The sequence below is a fragment of the Zalophus californianus genome, chromosome 3, assembly GCF_009762305.2.
Source record: "Zalophus californianus isolate mZalCal1 chromosome 3, mZalCal1.pri.v2, whole genome shotgun sequence".
Taxonomy (NCBI): domain Eukaryota; kingdom Metazoa; phylum Chordata; class Mammalia; order Carnivora; family Otariidae; genus Zalophus; species Zalophus californianus.
Window position 1 is genome coordinate 130,661,340 of NC_045597.1, and position 24,258 is coordinate 130,685,597.

The 24,258-nt window shown below is 35.9% G+C and overlaps 1 pseudogene; it reads right to left on the reverse strand.

Moving 5' to 3' along the window:
- Nucleotides 1–4,976: 4,976 nt before the first annotated feature.
- Nucleotides 4,977–5,630, reverse strand: LOC113920212 (annotated as a pseudogene).
- Between the last annotated feature and the right edge of the window lie 18,628 nt (nucleotides 5,631–24,258).

Below are 24,258 nucleotides of genomic sequence, written 5' to 3' on the forward strand. Positions count from 1 at the left end.
TGTTCAGGGAGGTACCATTTTAGAGAGGGACAAGGTAAGATTTCTTTAGAATATTCCTTTGCATTTAGTTACCATTCTCATTTAAATACTTCTTCCTCTTAAGATGTCCTTCCTAAAATTTCATCAACCAAATGAATTTTGTTCTTAGGCTAAGTAGGGAAATAAAATGCTTCATGCATTTATTCATTTTTTCATCCAGATGGTATTTGTTGAATATCTTCCATATATGAAATGCTGAGGACACTACAATTAACAAGGCATGTGTTTGCCCTCAGGAGCTCTCCATCGGGTGCTGAGAGACAGGACAACCAAAGAGGACAATCCAGTGTAATAAGAACCATAATAGAGAAAATGAACAATCTTGGCTTTTCTAATCACCTGCAGAGATGGGATGGTGAAACTGGAGTGGTGGTAGATACATTTCTAGGAAGGCTTCCAAGAGCAACTGAAGCATGAGTAGTCTTGAAGAATAAAGTACAAGATCATCAGGGTAGAGGAAAGAAGTTCCAAATACAGGCAGGAATCAGTAAATTTAAAAAACAGAATCATAAAAAAAGCATAGTCTATCCAGGGGACTAAAGTAGTTTAGGGTAGCTGAATGTGAGATGCTTTAGGGGAACATGGATAGATACATGATGAAAGGCATGGTATAGACCAGGTAATGAAGGGGATGGTAGATTATACCAAGGACTTTAATTATCACTTAAAAGGCCATGACAACCACTGAAGAATCTTGAGCAAAAGGTTGGGAGTTGGATTGTAGAAAGCTTATTTTAGCATAAGAGTGGTGGAGAATGGTGAGGTGGCCAGATTGGAGACAGAACTATTAGTCAGAATACTTTAATGAATGGTGAGATTCTGTTCTAGGGCAGTAAGAGTGGGCATGTTAAAAAAGGAGACATCATAGCTGAGATGCTTAGGTGTCAGGACCTTCTTATTAACTGATGTGGAGGCAAGCAGGGTAAGAAAGTTTTCTAGGATGTGGCCTTATTTTTACTTTGACTTTTTGCTGGCAAAATGAAAATTGTAATAGGAAAAATAGGTTTGTTGAAGACTGCAGAGAAGATAGAGCTCAACCACATTGTACATGTTGACTCTGAACTATCCTCAGGCTACTCTGACCAATGGCTATGACTGTAAGGGGGGAGAAAAACCTATGGAGTAAGAACAGACCATAGAGTTGAATTTCCCATGTCTGAGTCCTAGATCTATTTACTAGCTAAGGGATACTTGGAGAAATACTCAACCTATGTAAGCCTCAATTTCCCCATATGTAAATAATTTTTATAAACACTAAATGAAATATTTCATAGTAAATGCATATCAGGGCATGGCATAAAATATACTCAATAGATTTTGCTGTTATTATCACTATAAAAATAGTGATAAATTTGAGTCTTTTTTTTTTTTAAAGATTTTATTTATTTATTTGAGAGAGAGAGAATGAGAGATAGCACGAGAGGGAAGAGGGTCAGAGGGAGAAGCAGAGTCCCTGCCGAGCAGGGAGCCCGATGTGGGACTTGATCCCGGGACTCCAGGATCATGACCTGAGCCGAAGGCAGTCACTTAACCAACTGAGCCACCCAAGCGCCCCGATAAATTTGAGTCTTATGTTCCAAGAGAAATAAGTGGACTAGAGAGATGGATTTAGAGCTGTGGATTTGAGAGTTATCAGCATGAATAATCTTACTTTTTCATCCAGTTATCTGCTGTTGCAGTCTTGCTACCATAATCACTGCTTAACAAACTCAAAACTGTTGAGTCTTCAAATCAGCTGTGCATCTCTTCTGGTCTTGGCTCTTTTGTATTTCTGTAATCAGCTGTGGGTTGCTGATTTGGTATGGGTTGTCTCATATGTCGGAAGGTTGGCCAGATGTTTACTAGTTTAGAATGGCCTCAGTTCTTTTACATATGTGTCACAAATTTCCCCAGCAGATTTCAGTATGTTCTCATGGAGAGGCAGATGTACAAGAGTAGACCACCCCAGTTATATATAAAAATACATATACATTCTTATCAAGCCTTTGCTTGAATGATGATTAATAACATCCCTTTGCTTATAAGAAATCACATGGTTGATCTCAGTCACACTAAGAGAGGACTACAATGTTAGAGGACAAAGGGGCATTGATATGGAGTATAAGACATTGAGACTCTTCAATCATCAATCATTCTATTTATTGACCTAGAGCCATGAACTCACACTGCGACCATAAGGTTAAACTAGGTTTCTCCTTCTCATATATTGGACTCTTTCTGTTCCATGATTTCTCCTCCCTCCCCTGCAGCTGCTCTGTGTGAGTTGTTACCTTTTCATGTACTTCATGGAAGGTTTCTATATCAGATTTCTGAAGGGGAGCCTCTTTAAGACTTCCTGCATTAAAGGCAACACACAAAATACCATTTTGATAAAAATGATTACTAGCCTTGAATCATTCCATAAATATTTATTGAGCATTTTTAATCTTTTAGATCCTGTTTTGGGTGCTAGGAATAGTGGTAAATAAGTTAGACCTATTCCTTTATCTTATGAACTTAGATTCAAAACAGACAATCAACAGTTAACCAAAAAAAGTAAGAGATTTTTGAGCATGGTATAGCATAGGAAAAAGATAAGGCAGAAGACAGAATGAGTTTATCAAGAATGATTTAGAGTGGTAGGAACACTAAATAGGGTAGTTAGGAAGGTCTTTCCCAAAGAGCTAGGTCTTGAGCTGAAACATCTGGGAGGAGGTCTCAGTCATGTGAGATCTGGGGAGAGTATTCCAGGTGGAGGGAGTAAAAAGTACTGAAGGCCTGGGATGGAAATAAGCTTAGTTCATTGGAATATCCAGAAAATCAGACTGCTGAAGAAGACACTTGGAGCTTTGTGTGCCATGGTAACATTTGGAGTTCATTGCAAATGCAAAGGAAAGCCATTGGAGAGTTTTAAGCAGGAGAGTAACAAGCTATAATTTTTGAGCACTGAAGATAATTGGGATATTTTAATGGCTATACTTAACGTCTCCTGGTTCAGAACCCTCATCTGCCTGGAGTGTATGACTCATGCAAGTGAATCCTGTTGGTACAGTGATTTTTTCCCATTTACTGCCAGTTTAAAATTTAGTTTGTCCAGATAAACTGTTGAGACAAATGAAAGTGTAATTGCAATCTTAGTTACTATACACAATTTAATAATTTTTCTCCATCTCTTCCTCATCAGAAAACTCCAAGGAGTTTATATTTCCCCTACCACCTAAAGAGTAAGAATTATTCACATGGAGCATAGGAAGGTAGGAGGAAATTGGAAAGTTTTCTAGTTGATGGCAGTTCACAGCCAGCCCTGTCTCCTGATTCTGTTCTGCATCCCCTATGAAGCCCCTCCACAGTTCCCTGCTGTTGGGAAGATCACGCTCTTTCTTCAATTATTCATTCTCCAGCAATAGGTCTATTCTTAATTTTCAGCTGATATGACCTATCGGCTCCACTGAGGGGTTTCTTGGTGGACAGGGGGAGGGGAAAGGGATAGTGGAGAGGAGGGACTTGCAAACTTACTGTCCTCCATGGCCTACTCTATTTTACTGAAAACCTAGGAATTACTATAAACAGCTGCTTTGCAAGAAATTGAGTTAATTTTAATATTTTGTCTTCCTTCTATGCTTGTCTCCTATTGTTTAGCAGCTTAACCTGTGCTCAATGATTTACAATGGCAAACTAGCCCTAGTCCCTATGTTGAGAACCATTCCCTAACCCCAATTCAAGACCAGATATCTAGTGGCGGGGAGAATATCTTCAAGGGAAGATTCACGTACAAACCGGATCTCCCAGTGAAAAGGGTAATGCAGCAAGGAAAACTATGGTGCTAACAATGTGACCCTTCCCGAGGGGAAAAAGCAAAAAAATTTCTAATGTTCCAGAAAGACTCTTTCCTTCTAGAAAAACCTTTTCCATCCAGAGGCTTTTAACCATCTCCTCTTGCAGGTAGGAGAGGACCAGAATTTTTTTTTCCAGTTTTATCAATGGACCCTTATTAACTCTAGATAATACATAAATTCAATTTAGTCATCTGCATTTTTTGTTCACTGAAGACTAGCCTAGGAATTTTCAGAAGGGAGGAATGCACAAATACTCCAGGTGTTGTTCCATTACATATGATTTTTTAAAGTATAGCTTTTTATGCTCTATAAAGAACAGATTGGGGTGCCTGGATAGCTCAGGTCCTGATCCCAGGGCCCTGAGATCGAGAGCCCCACATCGGGCTCCCTGGCAGGGAGTCTGCTTTTCCCTCTCCCTCTGCCCCGCCCCCCAGCTCTTGCTTACCACGTGCTCTCTTCAATAAATAAAATATTTAACAAGAACAGAATATGGAGTGGTGACATGGGTGGGTGGAGTTGGTAAGGCACATGTAGAAGCAAGAAGAGGTGTTAGGAGGCCATTATGGATAATTCAGTAAAAGAATAAATTGGATGAATCAAAACCATATGGGGCACCTTGCTGGCTCAGTTGGTGGAGTATGCAACTCTTGATCTTGGGGTTGTGGGTTCTAGCCCTACACTGGGTGTAGAAATTACTTAAAGATAAAATCTTAAAAAATGCCATGTTGTATTTTCTTCCATAGAGTGCCTAGCAGAGAAATAGGCATTAGAACGTTTCTTCTATGTTGGCTTATCACTTCTGAGGGAACATCTGATGCTTATCTAAGCTTTTTGGCTGTACCTTGAGGAAGAACAAGGAACCCAGTGCTAGAAAAAGTTACAGCATTTTAGAGGTATCTGGAACATTAAGTTTATTGCAGATTTATATGATCTAGTAAAAATATTAACATGAAATGGTTTTAAGTAAGGCATTTCTCCATGGGCCTTTGAAATTTCTTTTTTTTTGCCGGGGGGTAGAAAATCACTTTATTCTAATTCACAAATGAGAACATCACAAAAGGTGATTTAAGGAGGCACACAGATATCTGCCCAACCCCAAATTCAAACCATCTCAATGAACTATACAGTAAGAACAACCTTTTTTATTCCAATTCTGAAGAAAGCTGTATTTAATGATGAAGGAGAAGCTTAACTGGTGGTTTTACACTTTATATATTCACCATTCACCATCAATTATATTTTTATGCTAAATTAACTTGGTTATGAGAGATGATTTTCCTTATCTTCAATTTGAACTTCTTGATTAGGCTAATCCATTTGCAAATCTGCACTGTTTCAGCACCTCGCTGAAACCTTCACAAAGCTTCAGGTCACCCTGGTTCTGGGCACACTCCAGAAACTGTTTCATCTTATAGTGGCATGGGCCAAACTGCTGCTGCTCCTGGTATGCTGGCTGGGTTCCCTGGTATGAGGCTCCTGGTAAGTGATGTCAGGCCTTGAAGGCTCAGCATTGCCTCCTCCACTGAAGCCCCCAGTGATGGCATGACCTATCGTGTGCCCGACAGCAGAGCCCACAGCCACGCCAGCTGCAGTGGTTGCCATCTGGGCCATGAGCCCTGGCTGCCGGGGCGCAGCAGCAGGTGAGCCAACAGCAGCTGGTGGAGCCGCTGCCGGAGGCTGAGCTGCTGGCGCTGGTCTAGGTGCCGCTTTCATCTGAGGTGCCCGGCTGGCCGGAGGGGCCATGCGGGAGGTGCGGCTCCGACTTCCACGCTGCATGGTGACTTGCAGAGCAGCTCAGGGTCTCGGGCCTTTGAAATTTCTGACTAGGCATTTAATGGTTGAATTTTATTATTGGTTTAAATAGGATATAAAGTCTGAAAGAAAAGTGCATGAATCTAGAATCGGAGATATAAATATATAAGCAATAGCTAGTTAGCAGCTTGAAATAGATGGACTTAGCAAACTTTAATACTTTTTGAACAGTCTTTTAAAATTCTATTTGTTCTTTAGGAAAAATTATATGGATATTTTAAAGACAATCTCAGTTGATTTTTTTCATTATTAAAGAAAATATACCAAGACAAATGGAAGGTCATATTATCTCTATTAACCTTACAAAATGTCATATAATTTTAGGAGGTAAAATCTGAGAATAATAAAATAGAATAATAAATCTGAGAATAATAAAAATTTTGCCTTTATAAAAATGTGTAAAAAATATGATTATTTTAACTTGAACTGATGCATTGTGTCAGTGTTCTAATAGTATCGCCACCAGATTCACCTAACAGTTTGGTGTCAAATTCAAATTTTTAGTATGCATGTTCAGTGAGCAATGAATTTAAGGTCAAACTTCATTAGCAATGAATACTGGTATCTGTGCAATTTGTCTTTCTCTCTCACTCTCTCTCTTTCTCTCTCATTCTTTTTCTCCTACTCTTTCTCACTTTCTCTCTCACTCTCTCCTAAAAGCCCTGACAGGGTCCATTAGAAACAGAACTTTATTGACCTGTTATATATATTTTCATACTACATATAATTCAATTTAACAAATTCTCTTCATTCTCCAATCTCACTTCCATTGGTATCTTACTCTCTTCTTATAATATAAAAATACATAGCAAGTTAGAATGACACAAGTGTAGAGAGTAGGGCTGAGTGGTGTGACTGATCATAATTGAGCTGAATTATGAAGTTAGTACTCCAGAAATTTCCTTTGGTCAGTCTTGTGTCTACCTTGCTGATGCTGCATTCCAGTTTTTTTTTTTTTAATTTTTTAATTTATATTTTTAGAAAACCTTTGCACAGGGAGAGTGAAATTAGGCTGTTGGGAGGAGGCTTCACATTATTGACATTGAAGGGATTAATTGATATTTGCCCAAATGTTTTATGTTAGGCCAAAAGCTTTGAGAGGAACAGTGTTTTGAAACAATTTGTTTAGGAAAAATAAGGTGCATCAGAGGATTAGGGAAGAAAGCAGAGTAGGAAGCACCAAGAATCTATCTTTCCACCCAGACAACAATTGAACTAGAAGAATCTGTTTGATGTAATTTGTTTGGAATCTATCGAAGGCTTAAAACTTCTAGGGGAAACAGAAAGGTAAGGCCCATTCAAAGGAAAAACAAATCAACAAACTATTTCTGAATAACACCCAATGGCAGATCTACTAGACAAATACTTTAAAACAGTAGTCTTAAAGATGCTTAAGGCAACTATGGTAGGTGTGGAGAAAGTCAAGAAAACAGTGTACTCCATGAGTATACCTTATAGTACATTCAGCCTCTTGGATGGTTAATGGTATGTCTTCCATCAAATTTGGGAAGTTTTCCATCATTATTTCTTCAAATAGGCCTCCATGCTAAATTGCAGTTAATTTTCGTCAATTTTAGCTACCTATCTCCCACCCTCAGTGTCATGATAGGAAGCTGAGCATATGTTCCTGGAGCAACCTGCACACACACAGGTTGTAGAAACCAGGATGGACAAAAAGAACCCATCCTCCAAATATTGGAGATCTGTGCTGTGACCCCTAAGGGCTGCTTCTGATCACAGAGGTGCAAAGAGTGTGATGGCTCTTGATGTTGGACCTTCTTCCATTGTTGCAAGCCCCTCCGCTCAGGCAGGAGTGATCTCTAGGGTATTTAAAGGGCTAACACCCCCCCCCAAAAAAACAACAAGAACAAAGGGCTAACACCCTTTTTTCTCCTCCTCCTCCATTTTTCTCTTTTTCCCCTGTTGGGAACCATATATTAAAGACTAAGGCATTAGAAGGCAACTGCATATACAAGGGAAATTAGAAAGTGACCATACATGCCCAGGGAAAGGTACAGGTTCAGAAAAGTCTTAGGAAGACTTTAAGTTTACACCTTAGGCTAATATTGTCTCAAACAGCTTATAACAAGACAGTAAATACTGGGGAATGGGGAGAATATGATTTCCAGAGTTACCACATTATTAGATTCAAATATCCAGTTTTCAATAAAATTCACAAGGCATACAAAGAAATGCTCCAGAGAGTCCTGCAGGATGAAATGATTAAAGGACACTAGACAGTATGTCTATGTCCATACTACTCAGAGCCATATGAAGAAGTGTCTCCATAAAGGTAAATACATGGACATCTATAAAAGCTAGAATTGTAACAATGAATTTTAACTCCATTTCTTGTTTTCTACATGATTTAAGATAATAATCTTAAAACAGTCTAAAAGCTATCATTGTAACTTGAGTTTTTGCTCTACATTTCATTCTCTACATAATTTAAGAGACCTTTAAAAAATTATTAACTTCTGTTTTAGAATGTAGACTGTATAAGATGTAATTTTGTGACAACAACCACCAAAAGATGCATGCAAAGAGCTGTGAAAGGAGCAGTTTTTGTATGTTATTGAAGTTAAGCTGGCATGAATTTAAATTTGAGTGTTAAAACTTTAGGGTGTTAAATGTAATCTCCATGGTAACCACAAAGATAATAGCTAGATAATATATACAAAAGGACATGAGAAAGGAATTTAAACATCACAGTGTAAAAAAAAAAAAAAATCTAAACCCAAAAGATAGTAATGCAGGAAATGAAGGACAGAAAATCTATAAAGCATATAGAAAACAAGTAGCAAAATGACAGAAGTTAGTTCTTGCTTATCAGTAATTACTTTTTTATTGAAGTAAAGTAAGAATAACATACAGTGTTATATTAGTTTCATGTGTATATCAGCAATTAAATGTAAATATATTAAAATTTCCAAATCAAAAGACAAATGTTTACAGAACAGATAAAGAAGGTTCAGCCATATGCTGTTCACAATAGATGTTAGATCCAAAGACACAAATAGATTGAAGGTGCCTCAATGGCAAAGATACTCCATGCAAATAGTAACCAAAAGAAATCAGGCATGGCTATCCTAATATCAGACAAGATAGGATTTGAGTTAAAAAAAAATGTTAGAAGAAGGTCATTGTATAAATAAGTTTCAAAGCAGCAAGAAGATAAAACATTTATGTACCTAATAATGACCATCAAAATATATGTAGCAAAAACAGAATTGAAAGGAGAAATAGACAGTTCTACAGTAGTAATAGGAGACTTCAGTACTTCATATCAGTAATGGATAGAACCACCAGACAGAAGAAATAGGGGACTTAACAAAATAAACCAACTAGATCTAACAAAGAAAAACATTCTGCCCAACAGCAGTGTTTATTTTCCTTTCAGGTGCACATGGGACATTTTTCAGGAAAGAACATATGTTAAACCACAAATTAAATCCCAGTAGATTATAAAAGACATTATACAAAATATCTTCTCTGACCACAATGGCTGCAGTTTAGAAATCACTAACTGAAATAAAACTAAACTTTGCAAATCTGTTGAAATTAAGCAACTAAGGGTTCAAAGAAATCACAACTGAAGTTAAAAAAAATACAGATGAAAAATGAAATTATAACATGCAAAACATGGGATGCATAGGAGTGTTAAGGGGAAAAGTATTGCTATAAATGTTTACATTAAGCAAAAAAACCCTAACTTTACACAATAAGCAACTAGAAAAAGAACAAACTAAACCTAAAGCTGACAAAAAGACAGTAATAAAGAGGAGAGCAGAGATAGAGACTACGAAAAAGTAAAGACAATGAAATCAAACGTTGGTTCTTGGAAAAGATTAGCAAAATTGACAAAATTTTGCTTGATTTTTAAAGATTTTTTTAAAGATTTTTTAAAGGTTTAAAAAAGACATTACTAAAAACAAATGAGAATGGAAACATTACTGATTCTAAAGAAATAAGATTTTAAGAGTTATGGACAATTGGATGACTTAGATGAAATGGATAAATTCCTGGAAACAGAACTTATCAAGAGTAAATCATGAAGAAATAGAAAATCTGAATAGACCCATAACTAGTAAAGATATTGAATCAGTAATCAAAAATCTCCCAACAAAGAAAGCCCTGGACATAATGGATTCATTGGTGAATTCCACCAAACATTTAAGAAGAATTACCATGATTCTTCACAAACTTTTCCAAAAAATTGAGGAGGAAATATTTCCTAACTCACTCTGTGAGACCAGCATTACTCTGATACCAAAGCCAAACAAAGATATTATAGGAAAAGGAAACTACAGATCAGTATCCCTCATGAACATTGATGCAAAAATCCTAAAAAAATACTAGCAAACTGAATTTAGCAGCTTGTTAAAAGGATTGTATACCATGATCAAGTAGAATTTATTCCTGGTTTTCAAGGATCATTTAACATGAAAATCAATCAATGGAATACATTAACAGAATAAAGGGAAGACAGAAACACGTGGTCATCTTAATTGATGCACAAAAATCATTTGAAAAAAATTCAGTACCATATGATAAAAATACTTGACTGACTAGAAACAGGAGGAAACTACCCAACATGATAAGAGCATATATGGAACACTCACAGCAAATATCATACTCAGTGAGGAAAGACTGAAAGCTTTTCCTCCGAGGTCAGAACAAGGCAGATACCCACTCTAACTACTTGTATTAAATATAATATTTGAAGTTCTAGTCAGAGCAATTAGGCAAGAAAAATGTATCCAAATTAGAAAGGAAGGAAAAAAATTTTCTTTTCTCAGATGACAAAATCTTCTATGTAGAAAACCTTAAAGTTTCCACCAAAAAAAAAAAAACCAAAAACCTGTTAGAACTAATAATTCAGCAAAGTAGGTCACAAAATCAACACACAAGTCACTTGCATTTCTATGTACTAACAATAACCTGAAAAGGAAATGACAAAAATAATACAACTTACAATAACATCAAAAGAATAAAATAGTAAGGAATTAACCAAGTAGGTGAAAGACTTGTACATTGAAAACTACAAAACATTGCTGAATGAAATCAAGACATAAATAAAAACATATTCCATGTTAATAGATTAGAAGACTTACTATTATTGAGATATCAAAACTACCCAAACTGATCTACAGAATCAATGCAATCCTTATCAAAAGTTGATTTTTTCTTTTTGCAGAAATAGAGAAACCTACCCTAAAATACATACAGAATCTCAAGAGCTTTTATAACCATCTTGAAGGAAAAGAACAAAAAACAAACAAAAAAATGAAAGAACTCACACTGATTTCAAAACTTACTACAAAGCTACAATAATCAAAACAGGGTGGTACTGGCATAAAAAAATATGTGAACTGATGAAGAATAATGAGTTTAGAAATAAACCCTTTCATACATAGCCAAATAATTTTTGACAAGTACACCATAATCATTCAATGGGAAAAGGGTGGTCTTTTCAACAAATGGTACTGGCAAAACTGGATACTGAAGAATGAAATTAGATTCTTAATGAACACCATATACAAAAATTAATTTAAAATCGATCAAAAACTTAGATGTAAGTCTTAAAACTGTAAAACTCAGAAGAAAACATAGGGCAAAAATTTCATATCATTGGATTTGGCAATGATTTCTTAGATGTGGAACCATAGGCACAAGTCACAGAAAAATAAGTTTTATTTCATGAAAATTAAAAACTGCCCAAAAGACAGTATCAATAGAATAAAAGCCAACCAACAGAATGATAAAAAATATTTGCAAATCATATATAGAAGGGGTTAATATCCAAAATAGAGAACCAGATCTCAAGAGCAAAAAATAAATAGCCATATTAAAAAATGGGCTAAGTGTTCCATGATTCATTGTTTATGTATAACACCCAGTGCTCCATGCAGAACGTGCCCTCTTTAATACCCATCACCAGGCTAACCCATTCCCCCACCCCCCTCCCCTCTAGAACCCTCAGTTTGTTTTTCACATCCATAGTCTCTCATGGTTCGTCTCCCCCTCCGATTTCCCCCCCTTCATTCTTCCCCTCCTGCTATCTTTTTTTTTTTTTAACATATAATGTATTATTTGTTTCAGAGGTACAGGTCTGTGATTCAACAGTCTTGCAAAATTCACAGTGCTCACCATAGCACATACCCTCTCCAATGTCTATCACCCAGTCTCCCCATCCCTCCCACCTCCCACCACTCCAGCAACCCTCAGTTTGTTTCCTGAGATTAAGAATTCCTCATATCAGTGAGATCATATGATACGTATCTTTCTCTGATTGACCTATTTCACTCAGCATAATACCCTCCAGTTCCATCCACGTCGTTGCAAATGGCAAGATTTCCTTCCTTTTGATGACTGCATAATATTCCATTATATATATATATATATATATATATATATATACACACACCACTTCTTCTTTATCCATTCATCTGTGGATGGACATTTTGGCTCTTTCACAGTTTGGCTATTGTGGACATTGCTGCTATAAACATCAGGGTGCATGTACCCCTTCGGATCCCTACATTTGTATCTTTGGGATAAATACCCAGTAGTGCAATTGCTGGGTAGTAGGGCAGCTCTATTTTCAACTTTTTGAGGAACCTCCATACTGTTTTCCAGAGTGGCTGCACCAGCTTGCATTCCCACCAACAGTGTAGGAGGGTTTCCCTTTCTCCACATCCCCGCCAACATCTGTCGTTTCCTGACTTGTTAATTTTAGCCATTCTGACTGGTGTGAGGTGATATCTCATTGAGGTTTTGATTTGGTTTTCCCTGATGCCCAGTGATGTTGAGCACTTTTTCACGTGTCTGTTGGCCATTTGGATGTCTTCTTTGGAAAAATGTCTGTTCATGTCTTCTGCCCATTTCTTGATTGGATCATTTGTTCTTTGGGTGTTGAGTTTGATAAGTGCTTTATAGATTTTGGATACTAGCCCTTTTTCTGATATGTCATTTGCAAATATCTTCTCCCATTCTGTTGGTTGTCTTTTGGTTTTGTGGACTATTTCTTTTGCTGTGCAGAGGCTTTTTATCTTGATGAAGTCCCAGTAGTTAAAGAGGGCACATTCTACATGGAGCACTGGGTGTTATACGTAAACAATGAATCATGGAACACTACATCAAAAACTGATGATGTAATGTATGGTGATTAACATAATAAAAAAATAAATAAAAAATGGGCTAAGAACTTGAACAGCTATTTCTTCAAAGATCTAAAAATGTCCAATAAGCACATGAAAAGATGCTCATTATCAGTAATCATTAGGAAAATGCAAATCAAGAGTATAATGAGACACCATCTCATGTTCGTTAAAGTGGCTGCTATCAAAAGAAGAGAAACTAAGTGTTGGTGACAACGTGGAGAATTGGAACCCTTGTGCACTATTGGTAGGAATGTAAAATGGTACAGTTGCTGAGGGAAACAGTATGGCAGTTCCTCAAAAAGTTAAACATAGAATTGTCATATGATCCAGCATTTCCACTTCTGGGTATATAACCAAAATAATTTACAGTAGATTCTCAAAAAGATATTTTACATTTATGTTCATAGCAGCATTATGCACAGTAGCTAAAATCTAGAAGCAATCCAAGTGTCCATCTTTGAATAGATAAGTGAATTATGGCATTATACATAAAATGGCATATTCACCCTTTAAAAAGGAAGGGAGTTCTAACATATGCTAAAGCATGTAAGGGCATTTTGCAAGCAAAATAAGCCAGTTACAAAAAGACAAGTACTGTGTGATTCTGTACATTTGAGGTATTTTGAGGGGTCAGAACTACAGAGACAGTAGAATGATGATTTCCAGGAGATGGGGCAGTAAGAGCATGGGAGTTATAATTTAAGTAGGTATAGAATTTATTTTGCAAGATGAAAAAGTTATGAAGATGGATGGTGGTAATAGTTGTACAACCTTACATATTTAATATTAGTTAAGTGTACATTTAAAATGGTTAAGGTATTAATTTTATCTTATTTTACCACAATAAAAAAATTAGAAAAATACAAATAAGTTAATCTTTGAATTAGTGGTTAGTAATAGCTTTTTTCACTTAAACTCAATAAATCGTTGCATTATCATTTTTATGTAAACAGTGCTTTTCCTACTCATCATAAGACAAGTGGTAAAAGCATAAAAATGACTCAGAAATGAATGAAAGAAAAACTGAAATTGAAAATTATATAAGGATATATAAACATTGCAAAAGAGATGGTATTTGGAAATGTTCAATCAAAATGACTACTTTGTGAAAACATAGATGGCTAGAAATCTTATTTCTGGAGGGAAAAAAATGTTCAATTTGATTTTGAATTAAGTTTTATCATTTAGCCCTTACCAAGGAAATAATTCTAAAAGGTGTACTTAGGAGCAGGCAAAAATGAATAATTTTAGCTTCCAAATTTTGCTTAAGACAAGCTCATCTGCTTAAAAAATTTTTTCTCTAAGAACTAAAAAATAATAGATTTTGTAGATTGGAAAATTTCTAAACCAGTTCAGATAAAAATGTTATTTTGATCCAAAACTCCCTACTTCCCAATGCCATTAAGAATGGGTAAAAAGAAACTTAAAGTTTTGTAAAATACCTCATTGCTAGTACTTGCCATTACTTCGCATGATTCACAGATCGATTTTCTGGCTTTATATCTGTGAGAGACAGTGGGCCTTTTTAACACAATAATTTTTCATAAGCTGATGAGTACAGGGATGATGAATGAGCCTTCATCCCACAGTCTACTCCACGTGGACTCTTTAAAAGAATGTTGTTGTTTTGAAGTTATCTTTATTTTATTTTACTTTCCATTGCTTTGCAGAGCTTTCTGGAAATTACATTATTTCCTTATCAGTTATTAAACCCTACAGATTACTTTTGTTCCTTTCAAGTATAGAGGTTATTTTTAGTACATGGAGTTGAAAAATGAGACATACAGGTACCTTGTGCTAGCCCACATCCAATGATAAGACCAGCAGGTAGTATTAACTTCTAGTTGTGGCTACAAATTATTGATTAGGAAAGAGGTTCCAAATATGTGTGAGAAGAGGCAGAAATGATATCCTCAAAAAGAAGGCCAGCATAGAGGAGATAATTACTCCATCCCCAGGGTGCACCATCATGCAGGCACTTAGTTCGGCTACAAAAGGCAAGTTTTCAGAGGCTTGCAATGCAACCATGTGTGTCTTTAGTGTTTTTCTTGTCTGAGGCTTCTTCCATTTGTTGAAGATGATTCCATCTGACACTCTTAGATGTCCATAGCTCATAAATTCTTTCTATTCTCCCTAGTAGTATCTATCTCAGGAAACATAGGTTCACTGCTTCTTTGCTTAGAGGTACTGTTCTTTTGACAGGAGATGAATGCAGTATAGGAATATATAGGGGTAGGTTGATTGCATTAATCATGTCTTACAAATATTTGACATGGGACATATGTAAGGATACAGGACATGAGAAAAGTAAATAACTATAGAAAACTCTCTTTGGGGCGCCTAGGTGGCTCAGTCAGTTAAGCGTCTGCCTTCAGCTCAGGTCATGATCCCAGGATCCTGGGATCGAGGGCATCAGACTCCCTCTGTCTGTCTGTCAAATAAATAATTAAAAAAAAATAAAAAAAAACCTCTCCCTATCTGTCTGTCCATCCATTCGTCTGTCATCCATTCATTCAATTTAACTAAGCTATCTTATTGTCTCTCCCTCTTCTTTTCCACCCTTCCCTTTCTTTCTGTGTGTGTGTGTGTGTGTGTGTGTGTGTGTGTATTCATCTATTCATTTTTCTGAAATATAGCTTACATACAGTAAATAATTTTTAACATAAAATTCTGAGTTTCAACAGTTACATAACTACCACCACAATCAAGATAGAAAACACTCTTGTCACAAAATATTTCTCTTCTATTCTGTTCTACTTAATCACTGCCCTAACCCTAGCCACTGACAACCACTTCTATGTTTTCTCTTCTCTCAATTTTGCCTTTTCCAGAATGCCATGTAAATGAAATCCTATGGCCTTTGGAATCTGACAACTTTTACTATCATAAAAGTGTGTTTCAGATTCATCCATTTTGAGATGGATATTAGTAGTTTCTTTTTATCACTGAATAATATATGTTGATGTACTATTGTTTTTATAGCTGTTCATTTATTAAAGGATATTTGGGCTCTTCCTAGTTTCTGGTGATCATATATAAGCAAAGTCACTATAGACATTCACAAACAAGTTTTTGTATGAAGGTAAACTTCCATGTTTCTTGGGTAAATCCTTAGGAATGGGATTCTTCCTCACTTTAAATAATAAATTAATGCTGTGGTTTTATATATTCTCTTCTGTGAATGTATCTCGTGTGTTGAGGCAAAAACCCCATTAGATCTGAATGTACTGATAAAACCGAGGTTCTGGACTTACAAAGATCAAACCCTGGGATAAAATCTATTTGGTTAAGGGATATTGCCCTTTCATATATGGTATTTTATTCTATTTGTCAATACATCTTTCAGAACAGCTTTATTGAGTTATAGTTCACATACCATAAAATTTACTCTTTTAAAGTGCTCAATCCGGTGGGTCATTTTGTGTATTCATGGAATTCTGCATCATTGCAACTGTCTAATTTTAGAACATTTTCATTACCCTAAGACAAACCACACATTCACCACCTGCCTGTTCTTATACCAGACACTTTCCATTTCCCTCTCCTCCAGTGCCAGAAAACCACTAATCCACTTTGCATCTCTAAGGATTCACCTATTCTGGACATTCCATATGAATAGATTCATACAACATGTAGTGTTCTGTGATTGATCCTCACACTTAACATGTTTTCAAGGTTCATCTTCCTTATAGTATATATTAATACTTCATTCCTTTTTATTATAGAATAATATGGTTGTTACATTTTATCTGTATATTTATCAATTGAATATTTGTTTTTTTTCCCCTCACTATTATGAATAATGCTGTTACGAACATTTGTGTATAAGTTTTTGTGCAGACGTGTGCTTTCGTTTCTTTTGGGTATATACCTAGGAGTGCAATTGCTGGATCATATGGTAACATTAACATTTTGAGAAAGTACCAAAATGTTTTCCAAAATGGCTGTACTGTTTCACATTTCCACTGGCAGAGAGGATTCCAGTTTCTCTACACTCTTACTGACATTTGTTACTGTCGTTTTTATTTTAGACATCCTAGTAGATGTGAATGGTATGTCATTGTGGTTTTGATTTGCATTTCCTTTAGAACTTATGATTTTGAACATCTTTTCATGTAGTTACTACTTGTATATCTTCTGTGGAAAAATAACTATTCAAATCCTTTGCTCCCGTTTTAAATTGGGTTATTTGTCTCTTTATTGTAGAGTTGTAAAACTTCATTATACATTCAGAATACAAGTCCTCCTCAGTATATGATTGGAAAATATTTTCTATAATTTTTTTTTCTGTTTCATTTATTTTTATTTTTACTCTAAACTTTTTAATTCTCCCTTATGCTTGCTTTGGGTTTAGTTTGCTCTTCCTCTTCCAGTTTCTTAACATGGAGGGTTAGGTAACTGATTTAATTCTTTTCTAATATAGGCATTTACAGCTATAAATTTTACTCTAAGCCTTGATTTAGCTGTCTACTGTATGTTTTGGTATGCTGTTTTGTTTGCATAATGCTCCTCACAAAGCATTTTCTAATTTACCTTCCTTGCATATTCTATAATCCTTATGTCATTTACAGATGTTTGAATTTTCTCATATTTATGGATTTCCCAACTCTTTCTGAATTTTATTTCTAATTTAATTTCATGGTGGTTGAACAAAATAATTTGTGATTTAAATCATTCTAAATTTATTGAGTTGTCTTTTATGGCCTAACAGATGGTTTATCCTGGGAGATATTTTGTATGGACATGGGAAGAATGTGTATTTTGTTGTTGGTTGGAATGTTATATATATGTTTGGACTAGTTATTTTATACTGTTCAGCTCTTCAATTTCCTTGTTGATCTTTCTTATTGTTCTGTCTGCAAGTGGGCTATTGACATCTTCAACTGGGTTAAATTTAGTTAGCTATTTTCTCTTTAATTTTGCAAACTTTTGCTTCATGTTCTTTGCTGTTTTGTTGTTACATGTACGCATGTTTATAATTATTATATCTTCCTGATGGATTGATCCTATTATAATTATAAAATGTTCTTCTTTGCCCTTATTTTTGTCTTAAAATCCATTTTTGCCTGATATTAGAATAACCACTTTTCTTTATTGTTTGCTTCATATAGATAGATATCTATCCATGCTTTTATTTAAACCTTTTTTTCTTTTCATGTGAAGTTTGCCTATTATATACAACATATATTTGGGTCATGTTTTTATCCATTCTGCCAATCTATGATTTTGATTGGAGATTTTTTAAAAAAATCTACTAAAAAATAAAAATTTATATTTATTTAAAATCTGTAAAACCTGTTGAGATCTATCAGAGGATGAAAATGAATAATACAGTTCTGAGTATTGATGAGGATGTGGAGCAACTGGAACTCTTTACATTGCTGGTGGGAATATAAATGCTAAATAGTTTGGATGTTTTTGATAATATAGTTCCTTAAATAGTTAAGCATGTACATACTGTAGTATTGAGCAGTCCCACTCTTGGATATCTAGAGAAATGAAATTGTATGTTCACATAAAACCTGTACACAAATGTTTGTAATAGTGTTCATAACTGCCAAGAAATGTTAACAACCCAAATGTCATTTAATTAATAAATGGATAAAGAAACTACAGTATATCTATTATGTACATCAAATGGAATACTCTGCCAGCAATAAAGATAAACAAATTATTTTTTTAAGATTTTATTTAGTTATCTGAAAGAGAGAGAGAAACAGCATGAGAGGGGAGAGGGTCAGAGGGAGAAGCAGGCTCCCTGCTGAGCTGGGAGCCCGATGCGGGACTCGATCCCAGGACTCCAAGATCATGACCTGAGCCGAAGGCAGTTGCTTAACCAACTGAGCCACCCAGGCGCCTAAAAAGAAAGAAATTTTTGATAAATGTAAAAACTTAAATGAATCTCAAACACATTGTATTGAGTGAAAGTTTATATACTGCATGATTCTAGTTATAGGACATTCTTGAAAAACTATAGGGATTGAAGAACAAATCAATGGTTGCCAAGAATAATGTGGGGAAGAGGGTGACTATAAAGGAATAGCAGAAAAGAGTTTTAGGATGAATACTTATTGCTATAAGCATACATAAATCTCCATATCTGTTAAAATTCATTGAACTCTACACTCCCTCCCCCCAAAAAAATCTCTTAATGTAATTAATAATGTAGGTTCTATGTCTGCCAGTTTGGTCTTTGTTTTCTATGTATTTTTATCTTTTTTCTCATATTTTACTTCATTATTTCTTTTGTGTTAGATCAATATTTTATAATGTCCATTTAATTCCCTTGTTTATTTAAAAAATATATTTTCAGTTTTCTTAGTAGTCACCCTAGAGATTAACATCTTAAGACAATTGAATTTGAATTATACAAACTTAATTCCTAAATTGTACAGAAACTTTGCTCCAATATAGCTCTGTTCTTTCTCTTCTCCTTTAGGCTATTATCGTCATACAAATTACCTGTTTAAACATTTTAAGCTTTTCAATAGAGATTTAAAATTATTGCTTCAAGCAATTACAATTCAAATCAGAGGAAAAAATGAGTTATAAACAAAAATATATACTGTCTTTTGTATTTATCTATGGAGTTATCTTTAGTCTTTGTGTGGATTCTAGTTATTGTCTAGTGTACTTTTCTTTTATACTCCCTTTGTTATTTCTCACAAGACAGTTTTGCTAGTATCAAATTTTTTTAAATTTAGGAATGTCTGGATTTCTCTTGTAATTTTTTAAGTACATTACTGAGTTAAAAAAAAAATGCTGACGTACTTTTCTTTCAGTCCTTTCAAGATGTTTTCCCACTATTCTCTGGGCCTCCATGGTTTCTGATGAGAAGCGAGTTGTTAATCTTTTTAAAGATATTATTTATTCATTTGAGAGAGAGAGAGAGCAAGAGCAAGTGCTGAGTGCACAAGCAGGGGGAGAGGGAGAGGGAGAAGCAGGCTTGCCACTGAATAGGAAGCTCCATGTAGGGCTCCGTCCCAGGACCCTGGAGATCATGACCTGAGCCAAAGGCAGACACTTAACCAACTGAGGCACTCAGGTGCCTCATTAGTTATTAATCTTACTGAGAATCTTTTATATGTGATCTGATTTTTCTCTTGCTGCTTTTAAGATTCCCTCTTTGTTTTTATTTTTGACAGTTTGATTATGTGTATCTAAATTTTGATGTCTTTATCTTATCAAGAGATCTTGAGCTTATATTCATGTAGAATGAAATTTAGCAAGTTTTCAACCATTTCTTCGGATTTTCTTTTTACTTTTTCTCTTCTCTCCTGGGACTTTCATGAGTATTTGGTACATTTGATAATAACTTAATGATCGATGGGCTCTGTATTTTTCTTGTTTTTTTCTAGTTCCCTCTGACAGAATATTCTTGAGTTTGCGGATTCCTTTTTTACCAGCTCAGATTTACTGTTAATTTACTGAATTTTTTATTCCAGTTATTGTTCTTCTCAACTATAGAATTCCTACTTGGTTCTATTTTTTTTCCTTAAATTTTTTATTGTTATGTTAATCACCATACATTACATCATTAGTTTGTGATGTAGTGTTCCATGATTCATTGTTTGTGCATAACACCCAGTGCTCCACACAGAATGTGCCCTCTTTAATACCCATCACCAGGCTAACCCATCCTCCCACCCCCTACCATCTAGAACCCTCATTTTGTTTTTCAGAGTCCGTCATCTCTCATGGTTCATCTCCCCCTCCGATTCCCCCCCTTCTTTCTTTCCCTCCTGCTATCTTCTTTTTTTTTTCCTTAACATATATTGCATTGTTTCAGAGGTACAGATCTGTGATTCAACAGTCTTGCACAATTCATAACGCTCACCATAGCATATACCCTCCCCAATGACTATCACCCAGCCACCCCATCCCTCCCACCCCACCCGCACTCCAGCAACCCTCAGTTTGTTTCCTGAGATTAAGAATTCCTCATATCAGTGAGGTCATATGATACACGTCTTTCTCTGATTGACTGATTTCACTCAGCATAACACCCTCAAGTTGCATCCACGTCGTTGCAAATGGCAAGATCTCATTCCTTTCGATGGCTGCATAATATTCCATTATATATATATACCATTTCTTCTTTATCCATTCATCTGTCGATGTACATCTTGGCTCTTTCCACAGTTTGGCTATTGTGGACATTACTGCTATAAACATCGGGGTGCACATACCCCTTTGGATCCCTACATTTGTATCTTTGGGGTAAATACCCAGTAGTGCAATTGCTGGATCGTGTGGTAGCTCTATTTTCAACTTTTTGAGGAACCTCCATACTGTTTCCCAGAGTGGCTGCACCAGCTTGCATTCCCACCAACAGTGTAGGAGGGTTCCCCTTTCTCCACATCCCCGCCAACATCTGTCATTTCCTGACTTGTTAATTTTAGCCATTCTGACGGGTGTGAGGTGGTATCTCATTGAGGTTTTGATTTGGATTTCCCTGATGCCGAGCGATGTTGAGCACTTTTTCATGTGTCTGTTGGCCATTTGGATGTCTTCTTTGGAGAAATGTCTGTTCATGTCTTCTGCCCATTTCTTGATTGGATTATTTGTTCTTTGGGTGTTGAGCTTGATAAGCTCTTTATAGATTTTGGATACTAGCCCTTTTTCTGATATGTCATTTGCAAATATCTTCTCCCATTCTGTCAGTTGTCTTTTGGTTTTGTGGACTGTTTCTTTTGCTATGCAAAATCTTTTTATCTTGATGAAATCCCAATAGTTCATTTTTGCCCTTACTTCCCTTGCCTTTGGCGATGTTTCTAGGAAGAAGTTGCTGTGGCTGAGGTCGAAGAGGTTGCTGCTTGTATTCTCCTTTAGGATTTTGATGGACTCCTGTCTCACATTGAGGTCTTTCAACCATTTTGAGTCTATTTTTGTGTGTGGTGTAAGGAAGTGGTCCAGTTTCATTCTTCTGCATGTGGCTGTCCAGTTTTCCCAACACCATTTGTTGAAGAGACTGTCTTTTTTCCATCGGACATTCTTTCCTGCTTTGTCAAAGATGAGTTGACCACAGAGTTGAGGGTCCATTTCTGGGCTCTCTATTCTGTTCCATTGATCTATGTGTCTGTTTTAGTGCCAAGACCATACTGTCTTGATGGTTACAGCTTTGTAATAGATCTGGAAGTCCAGAATTGTGATGTCGCCAGCTTTGCTTTTCTTTTTCAACATTCCTCTGGGTATTCGGGGTCTTTTCTGGTACCATACAAATTTTAGGATTATTTCTTCCATTTTTTTGAAAAAAGTAAATGGTATTTTGATGGAGATTGCATTGAATGTGTAGATTGCTGTAGGTAGGATTGACATCTTCACAATATTCTTTCAATCCATGAGCATGGAACGTTTTTCCATTTCTTTGTGTCTTCCTCAATTTCTTTCATGAATATTTTATAGTTTTCTGAGTACAGATCCTTTGCCTCTTTGGTTAGATTTATTCCTAGGTATCTTATGGTTTTGGGTGCAATTGTAAATGGGATCAACTCCTTAATTTGTTTCTCTTCTGTCTTGTTGTTGGTGTATAGGAATGCCACTGATTTCTGTGCATTGATTTTATATCCTGCCCCTTTACTGAATTCCTGTATGAGTTCTAGCAGTTTTGGGGTGGAGTCTTTTGGGTTTTCCACATACAGTATTATATCATCTGCAGAGAGTGAGTTTGACTTCTTCTTGGCCGATTTGGATGCCTTAGATTTCTTTTTGTTGTCTGATTGCTGTGGCTAGGACTTCTAATACTATGTTGAATAGCAGTGGTGATAGTGGACATCCCTGCCACGTTCCTGACCTTCGGGGGAAAGCTCTCAGTTTTTCCCCATTGAGAATGATATTCGCTGTAGGTTTTTCATAGATGGCTTTTATGATATTGAGGTTTGTACCCTCTATCCCTATACTCGGAAGAGTTTTGATCAAGAAAGGATGTTGTACTTTGTCAAATGCTTTTTCTGCATCTATTGAGAGGATCATATGATTCTTGCTCTTTCTTTTATTAATGTATTGTATCACATTGATTGATTTGCAGATGTTGAACCAACCTTGCAGCCTAGGGATAAATCCCACTTGGTCGTGGTAAATAAGCCTTTTAATGTACTGTTGAATCCTATTGGCTAGTATTTTGGTGAGAATTTTTGCATCCATACTCATCAAGGATATTGGTCTGTAATTCTCGTTTTTGATGGGGTCTTTGGTTTGGGGATCAAGGTAATGGTGGCCTCATAAAACAAGTTTGGAAGTTTTCCTTCCATTTCTATTTTTTGGGACAGTTTCAGGAGAATAGGTATTAATTCTTCTTAAATGTTTGGTAGAATTCCCCTGGGAAGCCATCTGGCCCTGAGCTTTTGTTTGTTGGGAGATTTTTGATGACTGCTTCAATTTATTTAGTGGTTATACGTCTGTTCAGGTTTTCTATTTCTTCCTGGTTCAGTTTTGGTAGTTGATACATCTCTAGGAATGCATCCATTTCTTCCAGGTTATTTAATTTGCTGGCATATAGTTGCTCATAATATGTTCTTATAATTGTATTTCTTTGGTGTTGGTTGTGATCTCTCCTCTTTCATTCATGATTTTGTTGATTTGGGTCATTTTTCTTTTTGATAAGTCTGGCCAGGGGTTTATCAATCTTGTTAATTCTTTCAAAGAAGCAGCTCCTAGTTTCGTTGATCTGTTCTACTGTTCTTTTGGTTTCTATTTCATTGATTTCTGCTCTGATCTTGATTATTTCTCTTCTCCTGCTGGGTTTAGGCTTTATTTGCTGTTTTTTCTCTAGCTCCTTTAGGTGTAGGGTTAGGTTGTGTATTTGAGACCTTTCTTGTTTCTTGAGAAAGGCTTGTATTGCTATATACTTTCCTCTTAGGACTGCCTTTGCTGCATCCCAAAGATTTTGAACAGTTGTGTTTTCATTTTCATTGGTTTCCATGAATTTTTTAAATTCTTCTTTAATTTCTTGGTTGACCCATTCATTCTTTAGTAGGATGCTCTTTAGCCTCCATGTATTTGAGTTCTTTCCGACTTTCCTCTTGTGATTGAGTTCTAGTTTCAAAGCATTGTGGTCTGAAAATATGCAGGGAATAATCCCCATCTTTTGGTACCGGTTGAGACCTGATTTATGACCTAGGATGTGATCTATTCTAGACTATGTTCCATGGGCACTAGAGAAGAATGTGTATTCCATTGCTTTGGGATGGAACGTCCTGAATATGTCTGTGAAGTCCATTTGGTCCAGTGTTTCATTTAAAGTCTTTATTTCCTTGTTGACCTTTTGCTTAGATGATCTGTCCATTTCAGTCAGGGGTGTGTTAAAGTCCCCCACTATTATTGTATTGTTGTCGATGTGTTTCTTTGCTTTTGTTATTAATTGCCTTATCTAATTGGCTGCTCCCATGTTAGGGGCATATATATTTACAATTGTTAGATCTTCTTGTTGG